Source organism: Maniola jurtina, chromosome 3 (genome assembly GCF_905333055.1).
Source record: "Maniola jurtina chromosome 3, ilManJurt1.1, whole genome shotgun sequence".
Lineage (NCBI taxonomy): Eukaryota > Metazoa > Arthropoda > Insecta > Lepidoptera > Nymphalidae > Maniola > Maniola jurtina.
This window is the reverse complement of record NC_060031.1, coordinates 13,861,458-13,884,677: the sequence shown is the minus strand read 5'-3', so window position 1 is coordinate 13,884,677 and position 23,220 is coordinate 13,861,458. Positions and strand designations below refer to the sequence as shown.

At 37.8% G+C, this 23,220-nt stretch overlaps 1 protein-coding gene and 2 long non-coding RNA genes across 3 annotated transcripts in view; 1 reads left to right on the top strand and 2 right to left on the bottom strand.

The window, feature by feature from the left end:
- Nucleotides 1-23,220, bottom strand: part of LOC123881009 (serine/threonine-protein kinase 17A) — a 303,828-nt gene that overhangs the window by 277,297 nt on the left and 3,311 nt on the right. The window lies entirely within an intron of this gene.
- LOC123881016 lies at nucleotides 4,024-22,726 on the top strand. Its single transcript, XR_006799393.1, has 3 exons — nucleotides 4,024-4,103; nucleotides 8,696-8,701; nucleotides 22,716-22,726. It is a non-coding gene; the product is annotated as an uncharacterized LOC123881016 (long non-coding RNA).
- LOC123881015 lies at nucleotides 7,945-20,596 on the bottom strand. The gene is made up of 3 exons (XR_006799392.1): nucleotides 20,584-20,596; nucleotides 11,028-11,168; nucleotides 7,945-7,955 (listed from the first exon to the last, which is right to left on the bottom strand). It is a non-coding gene; the product is annotated as an uncharacterized LOC123881015 (long non-coding RNA).

Sequence of the window (23,220 nt, the reverse complement as noted above, 5' to 3'; positions counted from 1 at the left end):
TTGTTTTTTATTGCTGGTCAAAGTTTAACTCTTGCTGTAACGTAACTTTAACCGCCTGTTACAAACTAGACATCAGTGAATTCTGAGAAATAAAATATCCTCTAATTGTTCTAAGGTCTCAAAAAACTTTCTAGAGTACATGAGTTTAACAGTTTACAGTATAAATTATTAAGAATAGTGAGTGGTATTCAAACTAACTTACAGAGCAATAAATTTATGTAAGAAAACTATAGTTGATATGTAGATATCTCTTCGCTCAGAAAAGTTTCTAAGATTCCTTATTATTTAACATTCACATCTCGGTCAATAAATGTTTGTGTTTCACCCATATCTATCCAATCTCTATATACCTAACTGATTCTCTTAAATCTGTCTTTTATGGATTTCATATAAAAGGGTGCTCATTTTTATTATGTATTCCAATGTTCTTGGCCGTGACCTCTTCACCGGGAGATATCCGAGTGAGCAGCCGCGCGGCCGCCGACGGCCGTCCAATCGCTTTCTTCTCAGATCTGACCCGCTTTTCATAAACAATACTTCGACAGCGCAACGCTCGACTCGCTCCGACGCGAGAAAGTGTTCGGTATGAACACATTGATCATTGATTTTAAGCAAATATAGGCTATACGGATTAAGAGTGAAGGTATTCGTGAACGAACAGCGATATGGATTCGTTGCGGCATTTACACAGATTGAGGAACTAACTAAACCAACAACTTTTTCTGTAGAGTGAACAGAATTTTGCATCTTTTAAGCAAAGATATTAAGACTAGAATCTAGATAGTCAAATATTATACAATTGTATTTTGTAAAGGTGGTATCTTATAATCTTATCAATAATGGTTTGACAAAACAATGTAAACAGATTGCTTACTGAACTTCTAAGTTTCATCATGAAGAAGAAACACCTCACTGAAAGTTTTTGGCAAAATGAGTTATCATTAGGTACTAACTACTAGGTGTTTGATTTTTATTGAATAGCAGACAACAGAAACTTTATTGGAACCTTATTGGAACAGAATTTGGTACAGATGGCATGGATGGTATCCCCAATCAAATCAATCAGGAGGGTTCGGAAATGTGTGGCAAATGGGGAAACAGGAAGAGAAACAGATGTCACGGCCCCTCGTTATTCGAACATTTATTTAGATAATGTGGATTGTGGATCACATTTCGCAAAATCATTCACTGACGCGGATTGACGCGCCCTTACTTCCCCAATAATTCAAGCTAATATCCCCTGATAGCCTAGTGGTTAAAACATCCGCCTCCTATACGGGAGGAGGCTGTAAAGTAACCATCAAAATCGGTTAAACGGGTAAACCGTTTAAAAGCTAGTAGACAGACAGAGACACTTTTGCACATATAAAATTAAGTATGGGTTAAATATTCATCTAGTTTATTCTTCAAGTAATACCTAAATACAATTTGTAATGTATACCTACTCGTAACACTAAAGATATAGCTAAGTCGTTACCCCACTAACATTTAATATTAAAAGTTAATTGAGGATGTAGAAGGATTCTGATCCTAGAACGAAACAATAAACGTCATAAATCACCGTTTCCTCCAGCCACTGGTTGGTGCTGGTTACTTGCATCCCACAGAATGTTTGCGGCGGCAATCTTGCCCTATCTCAATTGATGGCTTCCGGAGTACATTTGAGCAGTAAACTTAACTAAATGCTGAGAACACATAAGCGACATGCTGTACGCCTAAAACATCAAACATTCAACATAGCTTTGTGGACTAAGGGTCTAAACCTTATCCGACCGAAATCGTAAACAAGTCGTTCTCGCGTAATCTACGTGCTACGCAAGGTGCATACAATAGGAGAAAAAAAAATGGGAATTTATAATTTTTTACTGTCTGTGGTCTGGTCAGGTGGGAGGCTTCAGTCATGGCTAGTTACCACCCTACCGGCAAAACCGTACCGCCAAGCGGTTTTAAGGGTTTAGTAAAACTGCCAATTTCCCTTCCAAGTCAGCCGGCGTTTATCTTAGACTGCATCATCACTTACACACATACACATAGTTACCATATCTTATATTGGACAGACAACATAAAGGAGTAACATCGAAACGATAAAATTTTTACTCTTTCGATGAGGAAAAATTCTTTTATTTTAACTGCCATCACGTTCAGTGATCCCTATCTTTTGGCGAGAGTGTATACCTTCAGACCGTTTAAGAGACAGAATAAAGACAAAAACGTCCCTAGTGTGACGTTACGCTAATACTACGCAGCTGTCTGCGTACGCGAGACACTTCATTTGGCGCTGCGCGTGCGTCCATAGAAAGTGACGCTGCCATTTCAAGTTTTGTCATCGACCACGCTCGTCCAAAATCAAACAAAACTACAGGAGAAAGGGACGTACAAAGGTGCGCGACAGAGCGAATAATGAAATCGCATATTTGAACGGCAATGATAAGCTTTATTTGATCTACTATAGATCTATCATTTGGATCAGATCTTTAGATCAGATATTCCTTGGCCATCCCTTAACATCTCTAATAGCATCGTACATCGACGGTAATAGAGACAAAGCCCAAAAGGGCCAGACCTTCGTTATTTTGCCAGACACTATTTTGGCAACCCCCGACCTAGCAGGGAGTTGCCACGATACAAGTGTCTGGCAATGCATGACGTGATTTCTAATAAGTACTATTCCGAAGAAAATATAAAAAAATTAGACTGTATACTTTGACGAAAGATTTTATTCGTCTTTGTTATCTATTACCTGCCAAAGCCACCATGATCTAAACTTCGCTGATCGTCCCTCCCTGTGTTGGGGACAATGAGCAGAGAAACTTTCTACAAAATCATTATGCCGATATCGTATCTAACTTTAATCGTTTTGCTAAAGATGAAGCGATGCAATAACATTAGCTAGTGGTTACTCTGCAAGATGTTGAACGCGAGGCGTCTCCAAAACTTGCGTTTACGTAGTCCTGCACTCTACATCTTAAATAATACTTTATCGATTAATGCGCGGTATAAACTTAGCTGTACTTGCTGCAACTTCGCGCCATGCTTCCTGCGATTCTATCTATCTAAGCATTTCATCAATTAATATTTACCCATAATATAATCAGGGCAAGTACTCGAATCGAATGCAATTTCCGGTCGCGTAACCATTTGAATACCGCTATATCGGGAACGAAATGAATATTCCACTAACCAGGTATCCAGGAAATTGGAACCGGCGATGGCGAATATAAACGACCTTTGCTATCCTGAGTTGTGCCACTGAATGCGAATAAGCTTGCGCGAGCTTAGTAAACAAACTCGCAATACAACTGTCCCTTGCCTTTGAGACACAAAATAGAGGAGTGTAAGTAAGGTTCGAAGTTAAAAACTTGACACTAGATTTTGGAAGCTGTTCAAGTGATGGATTTCTTTAACTTATATGTTAATATGCTTCGAGTTTATTGAAAAGGCCATGGCTAGTAACCATCATACCAGCAAAGTCATGCCGCCAATTGGTATAGTGTTCAGGTACGATGCTTTTAGAAAGCGATATGAGGTATGGGATAATAAAATTGGCACACTCCTTCCAAGTTAGCCCGCTTTTATCTCAGACTGCATCATCATTATCACCAGGTTAGATCGCAGTCTAGGTCTAACATGTAAACGAATTTAGGAAACCTTTTTGAAAAACAATTACTTAATTCTGAATGGCAATCACTCCGACGATAAAACTTGTCCGCTTTTTGAAGCGATGTGGAGAAAGTACCTTGGTGAATTACCGAGATTAAGAACGTGGAAGTAGAAGAAAAGGCATTGAGTCCTTTTGTTCTTCCGTGGAACATAAGTAGCAGCAGTAGCTTTCCATAACCTACCGTCTTTGGCCATAGACTTGATATATTGTACGATATACTATCTACTCTTTTAAAGAAGACTAGATCATTAAAACCTAATCCTGGAGTCGGTTGGTGGACCAGCCTCCCGATTGCGTAAGCAAAACTTTTTCACCGTAATCGTAATTGACAGAAAATTTTGCCCCACGCTTTGTTTGGTTGAATTTGCTGTTCAAAATTTTTCACAGCCTATCGAGGAGCAGAATTTGCTTACGATTATGATGAATACGTTTTCCTTACACAGTAGCAAGTCTCCTTCAACAGACGATGCCATTTCATGACCAATAAAGTGAAATCTGAATCAATCTGAATCTGAGTCAATGAAGTGACATATTTAATATGTGTGTGTTTTCTGAGTAGACGTTAACTGCTTAGCTGGCGTCAGACGGGCGTCGCACCGGTGACGATTTTTTGTCACCGTAGCCAACGAGGCGTCTTCCTAGTCGGCCTGCTTTGATTAACGCGTGTAAAACGATACGGTGAGCTTCGTTACATGTGAACAAATTAATTTCGATACAGTTAACGCGTCACAGTGTATAGCTCTAAATGGGGGAATTTAATATGGCGACGTGTCTGGAGCACCGATGCGTATACTCGTCTCACCGTCGCGACTCTCTCTGCGTCGTATTAATCATTGCTGAGGGTCATGACCCCTATTCATTAATCACATAATAGTACCGCCTCTCTTGGGACTATAATGCGGTGGAACCCCAGATCCTTTCAATTCCACACAATTTTTCGGATTTTTTATTAAAGCATGCAGTATGAGCCGAAGACGTTAAGGTAAAGCACTGGTTCTGGTAAGGTAATGATAGTCTGCGATCAGCAAAAGGGAATGGATCCCTAATACGCGAGACAACCTCACTAGGCACAGATTTGCACAGTAGCGCGCCAGTTACCTACGCGCCCAGGCAGAGGCAAAACATTCTATACCAACCGAGCTGCCAGACAAAGTAAAATTCGCGAGGCTTAGTGAGAACCCGGCTATTTACAGTACAGATTCCGAAAGTCGAAATTTCTACTAGCACGTATTAGGCTTGGTAAGGATGCACTCGCTCTAACTACTTGACTTCTACGGCTATCTAATACACATCATGTCTATGAAACCCAACTATTCAAGAGCAATGAACCACACCAAAGAATAAACCACACTTCATTCTTCTAAGAAGGCATAACTACGCAAATATCGTATTAGTCATCTGGAAAATAGTCTAAAAAACTCAACAACATCACCTCACAAAACCGCTTATGAGTAAGCATAAGTTGAGAAATGCAATATCCTTTACCGATGGATCATTATGGGCAGGGAGGTATGCCAAGCGGACATTGTAGAACCCACAAGACTTGTAATTTAACCACATTTTAGAATATTTATAGGAAGGTGACAACTTGAATAGGTCAGATTGATCTTCTAAAAATGATGATAGAAACACTTCAAAATAGCTTTGAAATGTAAGAAGACAAAGAATGCAAATATGTACCATTAAAGTAGGTAAGTATAGATGGGTTGAAGATGAGTAAACATCCACACAATAATCGGTCAAATCTAAAGTTGATTACATCATCTGACATGGAGTATTTTTTGTGCCATAACATATCGTAACTTTGATCTAAACAAAGAACGTGAGGGATCGACATATCGCTACTTGACAGACATTTATTGACAGCAAGTCGCAAAAAATTGTAGCACAATATGGGCATGTTCTTGGTAGTTTTTCTACGGCTACAAGTTTTCAATACGAAGCTAATACAAGATAAATAGCTAGGCTAGCCAGCTATGGTTGTTCAAGAACAATAGCCGGAGAGAAAGGCCAAAATAAAGGTCATGGTTGTGGACGCCCATTAAATATTCATAGCCGCATTCGCGTATTGTTCAATAAAGACTGCACTTTTATTGTGTTTGGTACAAAGATAAGCAAGAGTTTCCTTGAAATTATGTACAAAAACTTTGTCATAAATCTTCTACAAAGTAAGTATTTATCTCCCTATTAGAACACACGATATTTTCTTTAGGTGCACTGACGAAGGTAGTCGAAGAAAATAAAGTACGGTGCTCAATAAACTCACAAAATTGCATGAAGAAGAATTCACACAGGTTGAAGTCCCTTAAAATTAAACGCATCATTAAACAGGTACACGGACGTAGAAGTTCATAAAACGCGGAAAAAGGCAAAAAAAGATAAAAGGGGATATATTTGCATAAAAAATTAAAATTTATTCAACGAGATGAGTAAAAAATAATCACGATAACGCGCTGAGTGTAAACACATTAGTGAGACATCAGACAGATATTGCTTCAAAAAAAAAATCATTTTTGCACATAAAAGCTTTCAAGATGTGTACTTTGTTCATACCCTACAAACGACAGACTTAAAAATTTTCAGAAGGCTTTTACAGAGCTCTTGTTTTAAAATTATCGCGATTTACCATTAGAATGTTTTTAATCGACTCATGTCGCGATATCTTTGAGATATTTTTGAGCCGTTTTCGAAAAACTGACGCCTCCTACATACAACACTTCTAGATTCTAGTTTCCGAGTTATTTCGCTAGTTATGACTGTATTAAATCTCCTTGATCTTATGATAAACTTAAGGGGTTCTCTTTGAGCATTCGACGATTTTTAATGGTGTTTGTTGTTTTTTATGTGAGCTTTTACCTGTTACGTAACATTAGCTTAAAATATGCTCATTACAAGACGTGTATTATCATCGCTTTCAGCAATAACAAAGTTCCTCACAATAGTCTTATATTGACTATACTAGTATGTAGTTTTGATTTCCTCCTTTCTACTTGAGCCACAGCTCGCCGTGGGCGGGGCAGTGCTCAAGTGCAATTGTGCATAGCGTATGCTAATGTATTGTTGCTACAGATGACCATCCCCCGCCTGCGGCCCGGCCGATTCTGTTTATAAACCCATGCAAATATAATTTGAATTACATTGTATAATGTTAATGATTTCTCGAACTAGCATGGATAAAATCGATAATTTTCCTATTATTGAAATAGAATATAGTATAACAATATCAAGCTTTATACTGACTGGGACCGTTTGAATTGAACTATAAGAAAAAAGTCTTTTCTGAATTTAAATTTAAAAAAATGTAAATACTTAGACTAAGCTTTGCTACGGTATTGGAATATTTATAAGGACAATAATATTATGGCTATTTGCATATCTTTCAGACGCATTCAAAGTCAGAAATAAACCGAGAACACAGTTAAGTAGAGAAAATTTGTAAAGACTAGAGGTTCAATAAGCGGATTGCAATACAATCCTCTGCTTTAATGCAATAAAGAAGTTCACAACCAGCATTATCGACACATCTACTGAAATATCTAAATGATGCCATAACAAAGGATAAAGAAAACACTCAAGAATAATCTGAATATAGAAATAATGATATCGTAGCATGTTCTCTAACATCGGAATGCCGGGGCGATCCCAGTTTAGCATCGATGTCTGGTAATGTCATAAATTAACATAATCCCAACGAAGCGTCCAACCATGCGTCCTATCCATTCCACTTAGCCAAGTACCAGCTCTATTTCAACTGGTAATCCTCTGCTGGTTTTGACGGATGAAGTACAAGGTTTTATGCTAGTAATAGGATGTTATGGACCAACATATTCTCCAGGATATGTTTCTTCAACATTTTTTACTTATTTTTCATGGTCTTAATTTGGTCTTAATTACCCTATGCCTTGATAAAAGGCAGAACTATAAAGTACAGCCGAACATTCTAGTTAAGTATTATTGCGAGCAATTATCAAAATCTTTATCCAAAGATTCGGTATCACGCGGGAACAAAAGATGTAATGAGGACAAATCGATCGATGGATAGAAGTTTTTATATATATTATGTCTTAATCTTAAACCTCACAGTGTAGTTTTCTTTTTACAACTTCCGGCACTAGTTAATAGATACATACTAAAAAGTTGAGTTCGTTTTAATTAGTCACCCAACACCAAATCCCAAAATGGCAACAGGAACATCCTCAGGAAGATATCGAACAATGACTCAGTATCAATAAGTCAGAATCTGTCCCTACTTCTGCGTCATTCCAAAACGGAAATCCGCGCGAGTTCGTAAAATCTGCCTCCATTTCTCCTTCAGATTGAGCCATCCGGGGGCTCGGCAGATTTACAGCGGCGATAGAGCGCGCCCTTCCGCTCGCTGATAAATAGCCCCTCTAATTATATTTACGCAGCGCCGGCCGACGTGCTTTAAATCCTCCCCGAGGAATGCTAGAACAATAAGCGGCTTCCATTCGAGATAATCATAAGCGGACTACCCGTGATAAAAACTCTAGGAAACGATCATGCATTGGAGAGAAATACCATCAATGTTATCGTGGAAATATGGAATAGATCAATAGGTAAAGAATTACTGTATTAGTTACTTTGACATACCTATAATTTTATTAATTTTCAGAAATTATAAACGGACTTTTAATATTTGAAAAACTCCCTAATTCGTTCCTTCATCAAATCAGCAAATTCAATTTCTCTATCTGGATAACTAAACGGAGCGAAGTGCTTCAACGATGTTGGTTATTCAAAAAATTGCTTGAAGCAAAGAAAACGGGCCGAATTGAGAACTTCCGTCTTTATGCGAGTCGGTTAAAAAATACAAGGAATCTAGTTTAGGACAATCTGTGTGTTTATTCCAATCCGTCACCACGTGTATACGTCAAAGCGGGGGGCGCCACAAATACAAGAGCGAGTTAAATATAGACGGGCGTGTAAACATTCAGGATGCACGTGCTGCGCGATGTCCTAGGTCCTGGCGGAGGATGGAAATACTCCGGAAACGCACAATTAGAGCTCAGCGAGATCGGAGTCACTGAACTCGACTCAAGGTTAGGGAAGGGAATCCACATCAAACGGAGCGACGATGCGACGGCTAGTGTTGCCAAAGAGAGCGATTTCCTAGGACAAATCTAGGATCGACTATGGTCACAAACTGAAAAATCCTTGGATGACGGAGATTCTTCTATTTGACATTAGTGACCAAAGGTAAAGTATGACGACATTATTAACTTTTTGATCAAAATCAAAACTTATTACTTAAGTACTTAATGTTATGCGTTAATCAGAACCGTTTTAGTGTTGGAATAAAATTCATCTACATCTGCTGTAGAGTAAAAATAAATAAAGTAATATTAAAAATTGTAAACAAAAAAAAATTCTTCGTTCACCTATCTACTACTCTTTCAAAAACAATCCCAAGTAAAATGAAACAAAGAGCATGTAGGGATAGTGCCGTAAATCGTAAACTCTTGGAAAACTTATGAACATCGAAGCGCACCCATCAAGTGATCAAACAATGAAACCGAGACACGTCAATATTAGCTCAACTCGAGGCCCCTCTCGAAGCATACCAGGGTACCTATAATGAATCTGCGATTCTAGATAACACATCGGCATACGCCCATAAGCGGGCTATATTTTCGGCATTTCCTAGATGCAATTTTGTAGCCGGTAAGTTGGCAGCTAAACCCAAAATAAAAAATCGGTCAAGTGCGAGTCGGGCTCGCACACCATCGTAAAAGCAAAAACACTTTTTTATGTAACCACAACTTTACGGTTTCTGGATTTTTCCCTTTACTTGTGCTATAAGACATTGCTATCTGCAAAATTTTATGATTCTAGGTCAACGGGAAGTAGCTATAGGTTTTCTTGACAGACACCACAGACGGACAGACAGACAGACAGACGACAGACAGACAGACACGCCAGACAGACAACGAAGTGATCCTATAAGAGTTTATTTTTTCCTTTTCAAGCATAAAAATTACTAAAAATTACTGAATTTACTATCGCTGAAATATGATTACGGGTAATATATCGGTTATAGAAGCGTGGAAGGAGATTCTATGAGGCAAGTCAAGAATAAAGTTGGTGTCGAAGAGTAAAATAATTTGTTCAGTGAGACGAAGGAAAATGTAAGGTATAGAATAAGGTTAAAACAATAATGACTTGATTATTCCATAGATAATAAATAATGGATGCCAGTTACATAATTGAAAATTGCAATTTTTATAGCCCGTTTATAAAGCACTTATCTAAACACGATAAAGATAAATACAGCGATAAACATGCATACGACTACTAGTCTTACGGACTACATAAATGGGCAATATATTTTTAATGGATACGTAAATATTATTCAATTCGTAGTATCTGACGTAGACGTGCATTTGACGTGACGATCTCGTATTATAGTGCGTTTCATCGAATAGTACCTATGGCGTTATTTTGGCTCCCCTGTCTGTCCAAGTCATTGGCACCATATTTGCATAAGAAGACGCAGATTTTGTTTATTTTCAAATGATTTTCCTGAATGAATGAAATGAAAATGAACAAAATCTGCGTCTTCTCATGCCAATAAGATGCCAATGACCACCAACATGCCAACAGACAGGGGAGCCAACATAAAGCCATAGGTACTATTCGATGTAACGCACTATAGTAGCACGTGGAATCTTACAGAGCATTTGTGGTGTTATTGAGACCTAGGGCTATAAATATCACACATTGCATACTACAATGGCATTGCCTTATCATATTATTTAATCACATACATGCTCCTCTGAAGACAACATCGAGACATTTTTCAAAACTTAAAGTTTGACCAGCCAATTCAATTTCAAACTGAATGGTGTATTCTAATTCCATAACATAGTTTAGGTACTATTTAAGGTCTATGCCCTTGCTGGGACCTTTAGGGACTATGGACCTTTAGGGACCTAGGGACTTTTGACAGATTTCATCTGTATGTTTCTAAGTTTTTCTATTTCCATTTTGCTCCTTATTTCCCTATTTTGTTTTTTTGTTTTTAAAACTGAGTAAGTGTAATCAATTCTAATATCATGTACGTAAGTTTTTTATTATTATTTTTTGTATAGCAAATCGTTTACCTTGGACGATTCTGAAAACCTAAAAGTGTAAACAACACATGTAAACAGAATACCAATTAAAAGTAAAAACCGTACGATCACTGGGTCAACAAAAGTAGGTGACCGAATTTCTTCGATTTGTTGGAAATCCCCAGCCTTGTGAGCTGTGTTACATCATTTATGAAATTATGACGTGGAATATGATTCACGGCATTGAACCGAGTCAATTCTATAATAATCACTGAGATTGGAAACTTACTAAGTACCTACCAGTTACTAAGTGCCGATTTCACCAACATCAAGTGACGTTTAATCAAGGAATAAATTGGGGTAATAACAGTTTTTGGACTGAAAACCTGCCAAAATATCTTTACTCTCGGATAAGACTTATATTACGCTGGTGAAATCTCTCTTACTCTGTTGGATTTAACTCAGGTATTGCAGAATTTTCATTGGATTCAACGGTATTTTACTGTATTTTATCCTCTCAGCATCTAAGACGTTCTCCGAAGAATGTTATTGAAATGTTGCTAGATTGCATGACATCAAGACGGAAAAGTTATAGTCAGTAATCTACAGTTAATATTATAAATAAGAAAATGTGTCTATCTGTCTGCCTGCTAGCTTTTCACAGCATATCTGTTTAACCGATTTTGACGAAACTTGGTACAGAGATATCTTCCACCCCGGTCGGGATGGACCTAGGTTACTTTTTGTCCGACACACACGATTCTTAAAAACAGAATTCTACTTACACTAGTATAGTCTACTTTTTATTCCGGAAAATCAAAGAGTTCCCATGGATTTATAGAAATCTTAAATTCAAACCATTCAATTATTGTAATCATTTTACAAGTTTTTTACATTTAAGTATTTATAAGTTCTGATTCCGAAAACAACTTCAGAGTAGTGTTGTTATGGATATCCATATCCGTAACCGAAACTATCGGATATCCGAAATAAAAAAATATCCGTAACCGTAACTGAATCCGTAATAAAAGTTTTGGATAGTTTCGGATAGGGCGGAGTCTAACTAAATACTACACTCGTACGAATTAACTGTGCACTCCGCTGGAATGCGACACCTTCATCAGTTCTCATTTTACAGTTCCTTAAAAAATTAATATCCGTAACCGAAACTATCGGATAATCCGAAATAATTTAATATCCATAACCGTAACCGAAACCGATATTATTTTTTACCAATATCCATATCCATATCCGGATCCGAAATTATATATCCATAACATCCCTACTTCAGAGTTAGTAAGTAATATTTGCGTTTTAACTTATGAGACAACAACAATAATACACCTATAATAATAAATAATATTATAATAAATAAACTACCAAACCTGTTAACATGTGTAAGTATAATGTTACCATATAAAAAACTGACAAACAGAACTGACGAAACAAAAATATTATTTACACGTGATAACATCGTCGAACATAACTCAACACGGGTTAAAACTTTAAAAACAGATTAAAATCTTGTGCAGACGCACTTTGACTACTTACCGACTAAAAGAAAGATGTAAGAAATAAGATAATAGATATGTTATATTTCATAATATAATTTGCATAATTTCATTATCTATGGGTATTTTAGACGTGTTTAGCATACATAGCGTTAATTAAGAGAATTACTAAATCAAAGATTTTCGACCATTTTAGGACAGATTCTATAAGACCAAACGAGCATGTAATACAAAAAGTAGTTTTGAAAAATTTAAAAAAACACAATTTGAATTTGGCATGAATAAATCTAGTAAGTCACTAGCAAAAAGATGAAAAAGTTCTCAAGAAAACTACAGACAAAAGACACTAATTACTCGCTTATAAATATGAGAATAAAAATGCGAGCTTTTTAACGATGTAAAGCTTGCAGTATCATCAGCTGTGGTAAAGCAGTTCCTTCAGGTTAAATAGTGAAATGTGCAGAAACTGTACTGATGTAAAATGATTAATGAATGATCTTTAAAAAAATGTGTGAGTGATCATTCGCACATTTTTTAACCCCCGACCCAAAAAGAGGGGTGTTATAAGTTTGACATGTGTATCTGTGTATCTGTGTGTCTGTGTATCTGTGTATCTGTGTATCTGTCTGTGGCATCTTAGCGCCTAAACGAATGAACCGATTTTAATTTAGTTTTTTTTGTTTGAAAGGTGGCTTGATCGAGAGTGTTCTTAGCTATAATCCAAGAAAATCGGTTCAGTCGTTTGAAAGTAATTAGCTCTTTTCTAGTTACTGTAACTTTCACTTGTCGGGGGTGTTATAAATTTTTAATTTACACTTGTCATTAAAAGTAAAAGAATTATTGACTTTTCTTAATCTTTATTACTTGATGAAAGAAATATTATTTCACTTGTCGAATACACAAATAATGAAAAACATTAATAAATGAGCTTTCTTCATGAAAAAAAAAATTATATTTAGTCTTATTACGTAGGTATCGACATCCGGTTTAGTCTCACCTATCAGGGGTGTTGGGGCGTTCCGCTTCACGGACGTACCGGAATGGGCAACGGACAACGGTCGTGCCCTTCGCCGTCAAGGCCAGCGCTGGGCGAATGTTCACCTGCGCTAGAGCGAGGGCGACTGGTTGCTTGTTAGTTGTGCAACTGTCACGACAGCACGTGGGCGACAGATCGAGAACAATCACTCCTCTCGACCAACTAAACATTGGAATGCGGGCTTCTGTTACTATGTTACACAAGATTGACTAGGTACCTCGTGGTTTAGCGCACGTTTAGCGGTAAGTACAGGGAAGGTCGCAGATACGTGCCAAAAATGTTATTGGATTCTCTGTCAAAAAATTACTGTTACTATATTACACAAGATTTACTAGGTAGGTAGGTACCTCGTTGGTCTAGTATCATAACGTAGCACCATAATATGATGTTAGTGGATTTTCTGCCAAGAAATTTTTAGTAGGTACAGAAAGCTTGTAAAGCCTTTGGTTCTGCACTTAATCTCTCCCCGGTCGTGTTAAATTGCCGTCCAATGGGGAATCGTGTGGTTGACCTTCCTCGACATCTACGCTTTAATGCCTTCGACTTTGCCCTGCACGAAAAAGCGGTCGATGGAGTCATTCCCACCTTGGGAGAACACGCCCCAAGAATTTTGACAAGTGTTTTTTTAATAGCGCCGAAAAACGTTTTACGCTCTAGCCGACGCATACCCACACTCACGAACTGAAAGTGGAAAAAAGAAGAAAAGGAAGAAGCTTAAACAAATACCCTTGAAATCACTACCACGTCCCTAAAACGACACGGTTCTGCGTAAATATACTCAATCGGCAACATACATCGGAATGCAGGTTTCTGGTTCTATTATTATTCTATTACAAAACAGAATGTAACAACAGCAGGCCAATGTCAACATGGCTCCCGCGTTGACTTTTGATTGTCTCTATGGTAATGCGGCCGACCTGCATCTCGTATTCGCGGTGCGTTCGTGTAGGCGACTAGGTTTCCGTTGGGTCACTACCAAAGATACCTATATTTCTACCAATTTGACGGCCTCCCTGGCGTAGTGGTAAGCGCTTGGTCTTATTAGTAAGAGGTCCTATTAAAAAACATCTATGCGCCTTATTCCGGTCGCGAAAAGTGCCAGGATTTGATGACTCCATTGGAGTGCGATTTCACTGAAGTGGGGTAGAGCGGAGACGTCTTCATTAGACAAATTAGGTTCCTATTGTAAGATGACATGATAATTTTAGCACGTCATCTCCCAATAATCTGATTGATCTAAAGCACGTCTACGCTTAGTTCCGTTTCAGTGAATGCTCTTGGATCAGTTAATAGAATGAAAATGTTTCCAACAGCCGCTCTACAATTTAAGTAAATCTCTAAGATTATTGGTATAAATATACGTACAAGCAGCTTAGCGAAAGTCTAGCCGACCTTCAGGCGCCTAGATATGGCTTATGGGCGGTAATGTATACCCGATTCGTGAGATAATTAAGATTCGAATGAGAAATTGCTAGTATGATTTATTTTGCCCATTTATATTTGGACTTACTTACTTAGGTACACAAACCATGTAATGATAGTTTTGATCATCACTAAGAACAGGATTACAAGAGCTTAGGCCATAAGTCCAAAGATGACCTAGGTGCAGATTAGCAGATTTCGCACTCCTTTGACAACATTATGGACAACTCTCAGGTATGGTAACTCTGGTTCAAGCCACCTTTCAAACAAAAACAAACTAAATTAAAATCGGTTCATTAGTTTAGGAGCTACAATGCCACAAACAGATACACAGATACGCACGTTAAACTTATAACACCCCTCTTTTTGGGTCGGGGGTTAAAAAATGCTATTACTGCTTTTTTTAATGGGTCAATAGAAAATGATTCATACCAAGTATAAATACTAAACAAAACAGTCTAAGTAAAAGAACTGTAGTACGGACGCGTTGTCCTCGCCCGTGTCACTACGTTCGTATCGGGTTACGTCCGCAAAGTCAACATAACTGCAGTCTGCAGCAGACCCGCTGCACAGTCTACGCCACGGTATAGCGAACGTACAGTCCGGTGAAAGCCATACACGCTGTTTGTACAATCGAGTGATCTAGGGGTTACAGTGCGTGGGTTGTTGCCCAAATATCTGTACAATAATTCTGAATATAATTTAAAACTAGCTGATGCGCCCCACGGATTGGATCGGCCAGTTCTCGTTTCAGTTATCAAGCGAAAATATAATTATGCTCTTTATTCCCTATATCCCTTAAAAACGAAAAATCCGGCCTAATTTCTTATCTACATTATAAAGAACCTTTATTCTTTTGTGTAAAATTTCAATTTTCTCAGTACAATGTTCATCAGTCTGGGGTTTTCTATTTACATGGCAAAAATCTTAGTAAAAATGCATTTTCTAAACTGTCAACCCACCCTGGATACGTCTTAGTTCTATATCCCTTTGTATTTCTGAGAAGAACGTACAGTTCTTTTAATTTGTAGGAAAAAATCCTTATAGAGATGATGCAACAGATTTTGACCAGCAATGGCATATAAAGACCCAAGGCATTGACTGTCCCACAAACTAAGTTTATGGAATACGTTCCGCAGCGCTCGCTTACGCCGTTCAACACCATTTCTGAACTGTACACTATCTAAGCTGTGTTCACACGCTGACTTTGAAACTAAGTTAGCCTTATAGTGCCCTATTTTAGCCGTCGGTATATTTAAATAGGAAACACGAGGTCGGATACAGGACCTAAACTGCCGCGCGAGTTTCCTCATGCCGACTCGATTAGTCACTCTCGTCCGGATAGATCTCGCGGGGCGGCTCGTCGGGCTAAATGTGGAGTTCTAATAATCGACATTATCTAAAATAGATGCGTGACAAACGAAACCGAAAGTGCTCTTTGATTAGGGTTGCTAACTTTGAATGAGAAGATAGAATTTAATTTTTTGGCACGATTTTAAATTCAGTACAGTCGATATCCTAACCCATCGCTGGCCCAGTAACGAGCAGCTTCCCTTTCAATATGAAGGTACCACCACGGCTGGCCCAGTAACGAGCAGCTTCCCTTTCAGAATGAAGGTAGGTCATCCACCACGTTGGACTAGTGCGGATTGGCAGATTTTTTGTATTGCGTGGCAGTGCAGATTGGAAGACACACCTTTGAGAACATTATGGAGAACTCTCGGGGGTGCAGGTTTCTTCACGTTTTCATTCATCGTTATCGGCCACTAGTTATGCTTTTTTTAACATAATTTATATTTCTTACAATGTGAACTAAAGAAACTTTTATAATTATTATTATTCATTACATATTTATTTATTTTAAGTATGGGATGTACCAGCTATACTCACACTAACTAGTCGGACTTACATCGAATAGCTATCTGAAGCATTTTAAATATAGAGTAGCTGGTACAATCTATACTTAAAATGGAAATATCTCACGATAGTTTAAACATTAAAATATTTATTTATTATTTTTATTTTATTCTACGTCGAGCTCGAAGTCCAGTTTACGTTCCAGATGCAGTAGGTACAAATATTTATTTTCAATCGACACCCCTATCAATGATGCAACGGTCCCGAATTTAGCTTGGATGTGGTGCATCGTCCGCGCGGCACGCGGGGGCCGGCGACTGCCAAGCCGCTGACATTTCGCACCAATGACACCAATAACATATTAGCGCAGGTCGCTGTCGAGCCATCCCACTCGGGCATTCGGCCCGCGTCGAATCCACATTGCCAATCGACCTATCTATCAATTATTAAGATAAATTATGTGTTACGCGAGAGTTGACAAGACATGAAAAGACCGGCGCGAGTCCATAACATCTTGCCATAGATAGTTGGTGATGCCGCTGGTCATGTCATATCGCATTTTTTATACTACAATCTTGTACCTACTTTAGTCTTCAGTAGGTACGTAGGGCTGGCATAGTTACCGTCTGAGTGCGGAAACCTGCCCAAAAGTAAGACGTTCTTGACCCGAAGTGAAAAGAATGAATGAAAAACGTTAATTTTCCTTCACTTAAATCTATTGCTGAATCTAGATATATGAAATTTTATCTTAAAATTCATCTTTTAGTTGGACGACCCCAACGCCAAAGAAATATCAAAGGGTTGTCCAGACGTCAATGTCAAGGCAGAGTCGGGTCGGAGGTCCGGACTCCGACCGCATTCCGTCGACGCTTGAAAGTGAAACCGTCCGACCAGCTGTAGAAAGTCACCGATTACATCTGATCTGACCAGCGCAGTGGCGAGTAAAAACTGTTACCCAGTCCCGGGAAATTGAAAGAAGAAAGAAAAAAGTTTTTTTTTATTTTGCCACATTTCATCTGTTGGTTATCCCGGCTCTTCGGACAGGACAAGGATTGTATGAAAGATTATCTCTTTCTAACAGTTTTCTGCCGGGTACTGTAGTTGGCTCTCATTTGTATTCAAATCAAACCAACCAATCAAACTCAATGAAATTTTGTAAATAAGTTCTAGAAACTGATATCTGTGTCTATGGTTTGAACAGTGCTCAGTAGTGAGCAGGCGATGGGTTGATCACGATGATGATGATGATGATAGATGCATAGGCACTAGATACGATGATAGGTACATGTGTATCCTTGTATTAAGTTGGTACTATAAAGGGCCGACCACTATCTATGCAACTTGCACTCACCTAATTAGATATCGACTAATGTATGCCCAACATACAAAATTATGTAAGTTGCGTACGTTCAATTAATATTATTCTATTTACTAACTAAATAAGTCTTAAAGCGCGTATAACGACCTTATTCATTTATTTAATAATATTATAGTTTAAATTAGCTTAATTATTTGCACGAAAGAGTTTTTTTTAATACTTAATTTATGTTACCGTTGGTTCAATAGCGCAAAAAAATGCAATTACAGAAGCATATTACATTCGTGCAGAGTTCACCAAGCGGTAACGCCAATGTCGATTGACGTCATGTTATTTTACCCACGGTATCTACGCCGTGTTCCAAACAAGCTCCAACTAGAGACTAACTAGACCACTTCCCAGGCTCAGTGGTAAGCGTTGTGGTCTTATAAGTGGGAGGTCCCGGGTTCGATTCTTCTTTCGAACTCCCAAAAGTTAGAGATACGAGCTTGGGATCAATGGTTAGCAATCGTGGATTTTACGAATTTTGGAAGACCCTCTTTTAAATATAATTAGTAAGAAATAATTTATTTTTGACCTAGGAATCATCCCCATTCAAGAGGTTACTACCCTGGATTCGAACCAAATTTAAAGTTCAAACCACTTAACGACTCTCTGGAAATAATCCAGGTGTTCTGGCCATTCAGGGTATCGTGGTATTTACGCCACGAGCAAAACATTCAACAATACGAGGTCAGGTTTACAATTTGTTTCATAAACAGCTAAAAATCTTCCGCTGGTGTATGAAATGTGTTCTTGTTATTCCCAATAGCTCTAGTTCAATGGAAAACCAACTGTTACCCTGATTATTTTGTTTAACCTATTTTTGTAGGTAAATCGTTTCGGAAATAGGTCAGCCTTATTTATGAGCGTAATAAATCCGGGTTCACATAACGTAGTCTTAGCTAAGTCTGACCCGTTCTGGATTAAAAAACTAGGTATTATAATATAAGGTACTTTAACAAATGGTTATTTTACTATTTGAGACAATCTTCTGAATGAAGTTACTGCCTGCAATCTGCATTAACCCGAAAAATATCTCAACGAATGCTATACTTATCATCATCATTATGATCAACTCATCGCCAGCCCACTACTGAGCACGGGTTTTTCCTCACATTGAGACGGGTTTATGCCATAGTCTCCCACGCTGGCCGACTTCACAGCACTTTGAGAACATTTATGAAGAATTTTCAAGCATGCAGGTTTCTTTCATCGTTAAAGCAACTTAAATAACTCCGGAAAGTAAGAGGTGTGTGCCCGGGTACGAACCCCTGACCTCCCGAATATAAGGCCGTGTTTACCACTAGGCTATCACGGCTTATGCAATAAGTTTGTAAGTACCTTTTATGATTTACATGGCTGCGCAAGAGACGTTCATCAAAATAATCATCTCAATTCTCATTAATCCCGCAGTGGGCGCCAGACCTAATTCATATCTCGTTAGAATCGGGTCGTTTGCGATTTATCATGTTTACATAATAAACATTCCAGGCCGGCGAAATATTATCTAACAGCGCGAAACTCTCGTACGCGCGCAAACTGGGACGCGTCGGCAATTTATTGCGAACTTTAATTAACCGCGTCATAGAGCGATGGGCTCGTGTTGAATTATGTGCATTATCCTAATTAAACGGTGAAAATTAGGTCATAGTTGCGAAGATTATAATATGTATTTGTTGTAATTACTGTAGAAGTATAGCTGTAGCCTCCACGATCGGAATACGGCATACGACAGTTCGCCATTCGGAAAAACAACTGGCCAGACTATTCGGGATACGGCGTATGTCGGAGATCGGAGTTGGTAGTCTGGTCTAGTGGCAGGCTTCAGCCGTGGCTAGTCACCAGTCAACCTGGTTACTGGGGTACCAGTAAACAGCGGGTTTAAGAAATCAGCTCTAGTACCGACTATTCTCACAAATTAGTCGATACTAGAGCTAATTTCTTAAACTGGACCTTTTCAAATATAGATTTTTATATAAACCTGTGAGGATGATACTGCCAGTGTCCCAATTAAAATGCCATAAGCCTACGTTGTCGTATTAGTTTACAAATTGTGAAAAACCAAATTAAATTTTAATTTCGCGGGCAGGCTCGTCCTCATGCCCCTTAATAATGAATTCTAGCCCCATAAACTACCGCTATACAAAACGTAACATCATTTTATTACTGAAGTCCAAGCCCAATTTGTAATTTCTGAAAATTGATTGTAGTCTGGTCTAGTGGGGGGCTACGGACGTGGCTAGTTACCACCCTAGCGGCAAAGCGGGTGAGTTTCCATTCTTATGTCTTCGACATTCCATCCACACGCACGAAACATTTTGCATCATTTCTTATATTATACACATGGATTTAGTATACTCTTCCGCGATGTGTCCGACCAATCATAAGGATATATTTAAAACAAGAGTGAATAGGCCATGTTATAGGTAAACGTGTCCCATCTTAGGCTACAGCATCACTTTCCATCAGGTGTGATTCCATCAAGAGTGGGCCAATAGCGAAAAAAAAAAGTTTTGTCCCACAAAATATACCTACCCACCAGTTATGCAGCACGAGTAAGATCAAACTATCACACGATATTTCTCAAACGGATCAAATCTAGCCATTATAACGTCCCTACATGTAGAGGCGCAAACGCAGAAAGTGCAATAGATCTATCTATGAACCGGCTCTGAGAAATGGCGAGGCTGATAAGCGCGGGGCCATCGACAGACCCCGCGACCTTGCGCCTCAAGGCCCTGGAAACGATCCGTATTGTACCTCTCCGATCTATCATGGCGCGTTCTTACTAACCTCACATTAGGAACCTTTTGTATGACGACTTTTTGTATCTTCTAGATAATCTATCTTGTAATACGAACGCATTGCCACTCCTTTGCTAAAAAGCTTTTGAGCCGATGAAAAAAGGAAGTCAATCTTTTTTTGATACAGATGTAGCACAGAGTAAGAATGGTTTACGGGATGTTATTGATCCTCTCCTTACATGAGTAGGTTACTTAATGTTCATGTAGTGTACATAATAGGCCTTTTCTCCAAATTTCTTGCCTGCACTCTTCACATACCTAGCAGATATTTATGTGTGATGAATTGCAATTTCTGCCCTAACTGAACGCCAGAATTATAAATTTTAAAGCCAGTATGACCAGTGACCACTGCTATAAAATCCACTTAAAACCATGGAGTTTAGGTTACCATTAGGTTGCAAGTTGCAACTTGCAACTTGCAAAGTTGTGCCAAAGTTGAGTTAAATGGTTGCCCAAACACCAAAGTTTTGAGCAGCTTTAAGCCGAATAGCACGTCTCTCTAGTGTAAACTTACATTCAGGTATTTATGAATACAATAAACCGGTATCGGTTTTTAATTAAATTGAGAAACGAACAAGAATAGGTTGTTACCAAAGTATCTCAATGCCAAATTTAAAAAAAAAAGCTGTTTGGCGAGTTATGTAAACCTGGAAAATGTAATAAAAGAGGCAATGCAATGTGTAAATAGCCACAATGATAATGAATAATCAAACAAAGACGAATATTTTAGTTATTTTGATAATGTTAGGTAGGTAGGTATATTTTAAATAAAACCACGATAATTGGCGTTTATCTATATTATTAATTCAGTGACTTTGAAATATATGAGTATTTCAGTAATTCCTGAAATTGTATTCAGGAGTTTGAATTTCAGGAGTTTTGCTCAGTTGGTTTTCGTGTAAATGTTATTTTTCGGTTTATCCCCAGATAAGGAGCAAGCGAAAAGATTAGTTGTTAAAAACTCAAGGCGGTTTTTATCTTTCTTTATTCGTATCAAAAAATTGTATACTTAAATCGGAATATAAAAGATAATAATAGTTAAACATGGAACCTTTTCTCTATAAAAGATCTCTATTCTCTACCAGTGATCCTTGGCAGTAAGAGAGGTGTAAACGAAGAACTCCAATAACTATTTCAATGCCAAAATAAAAATAAAATGCAGTTTGCGTAAAAAAAATTAAGCAATTGTGACCGTACGCGTGCAATCTATTACCTATTTTTTTTATTGAAAAAATAAATACTTACCTAAGTAGTAAACTCGACAATCGCTTTGTTATAAAATCGCGTTAAATAGAAACAAGAAAAAAATATTAATAAGTATAAATGATAGTGTAAATTACACATTATTCTTTCGTCAGCATAACACGCAAATAACCGCAATGCAACCTAAGTACCTACTAAGTACGTACTCAATTCTAAGAGTCTAGATTCTACCTATCACATACAAGTAATAAGTAGGTAAGTATCTTATCGGCCTATTAATATAAAATACGACGCAATGGGGCGTTATCTAAAATGTTATGATAGTAAAATTGTAATCAGCAATTCCTATAAGCACGGTAAACTAACACGGAAAATTCACTACATTGACACAATATCGTACTAAAACAGCACTAAGGTTAATAAAAAAAATTCAAAAGAAAAATAAAACCGACTTCAAAAACCACAAGCACTAAAAAGTAAAAAATATTTTTTTGTTTAGCTACACGTGTAATGTACGTCTAGGTATGAAGTCGAGCCTAAACAAAACTAACCTAAACAAAAATTTTATTTTTTACTTTTTAGTGTTCGTGGTTTTTGAAGTAGGTTTTATTTTTATTTTGAAAAATTTATATTTCACAATTTTTAGTGCGCACAGGAAGGTTTCCGTACAATCCTACAAGATATAGGTTGGTAATTGGTATAACACTATGTTGTACCTTTTCAAACTTAATTTGCATGGCGGCCATATTGAAATTCGTCATCTTGGATTTTTATATTATTTGTTGTTATAGTGGCAATTGAAATAGGTACAAATCCTGTGAAAAAATTTCAAGTCTCTACGTATTGTTCATGAGATAAGTACAGCCCGCTGACAGACAGATGGACGACAGCGGAGACTTAGGAACAGCCGGGTCCCCTTGACAACCTTCGGGTACGGAACCTTAAAAAGGTGTTTTATATTGTGGATTGCGAGCTTTATTTAAATTAGATAAAACTTATTTAACTTGTAAAACCGTCATGGAAAGTAATATTAGAAACTTAGGTAACTATTATATTGTTTCGTATCGGATAAATTTACAATCGATTATTATTATTCGATACAATCGAGTAACAACTCTATTTCTAGATTTATCGCCGCGTTTCACTTTCCTTCTCTGAATGCAACGGCAGCGGTGCCCTGTAATTAATCGAATGAAAAATAAGATCTAACCCTACTTACTTAAATTACGAGTAAGACATTAATAAAGTAATTTTTATAGTGTAAATAAAATCTAGGGCATAGCAATTTTAAAACCT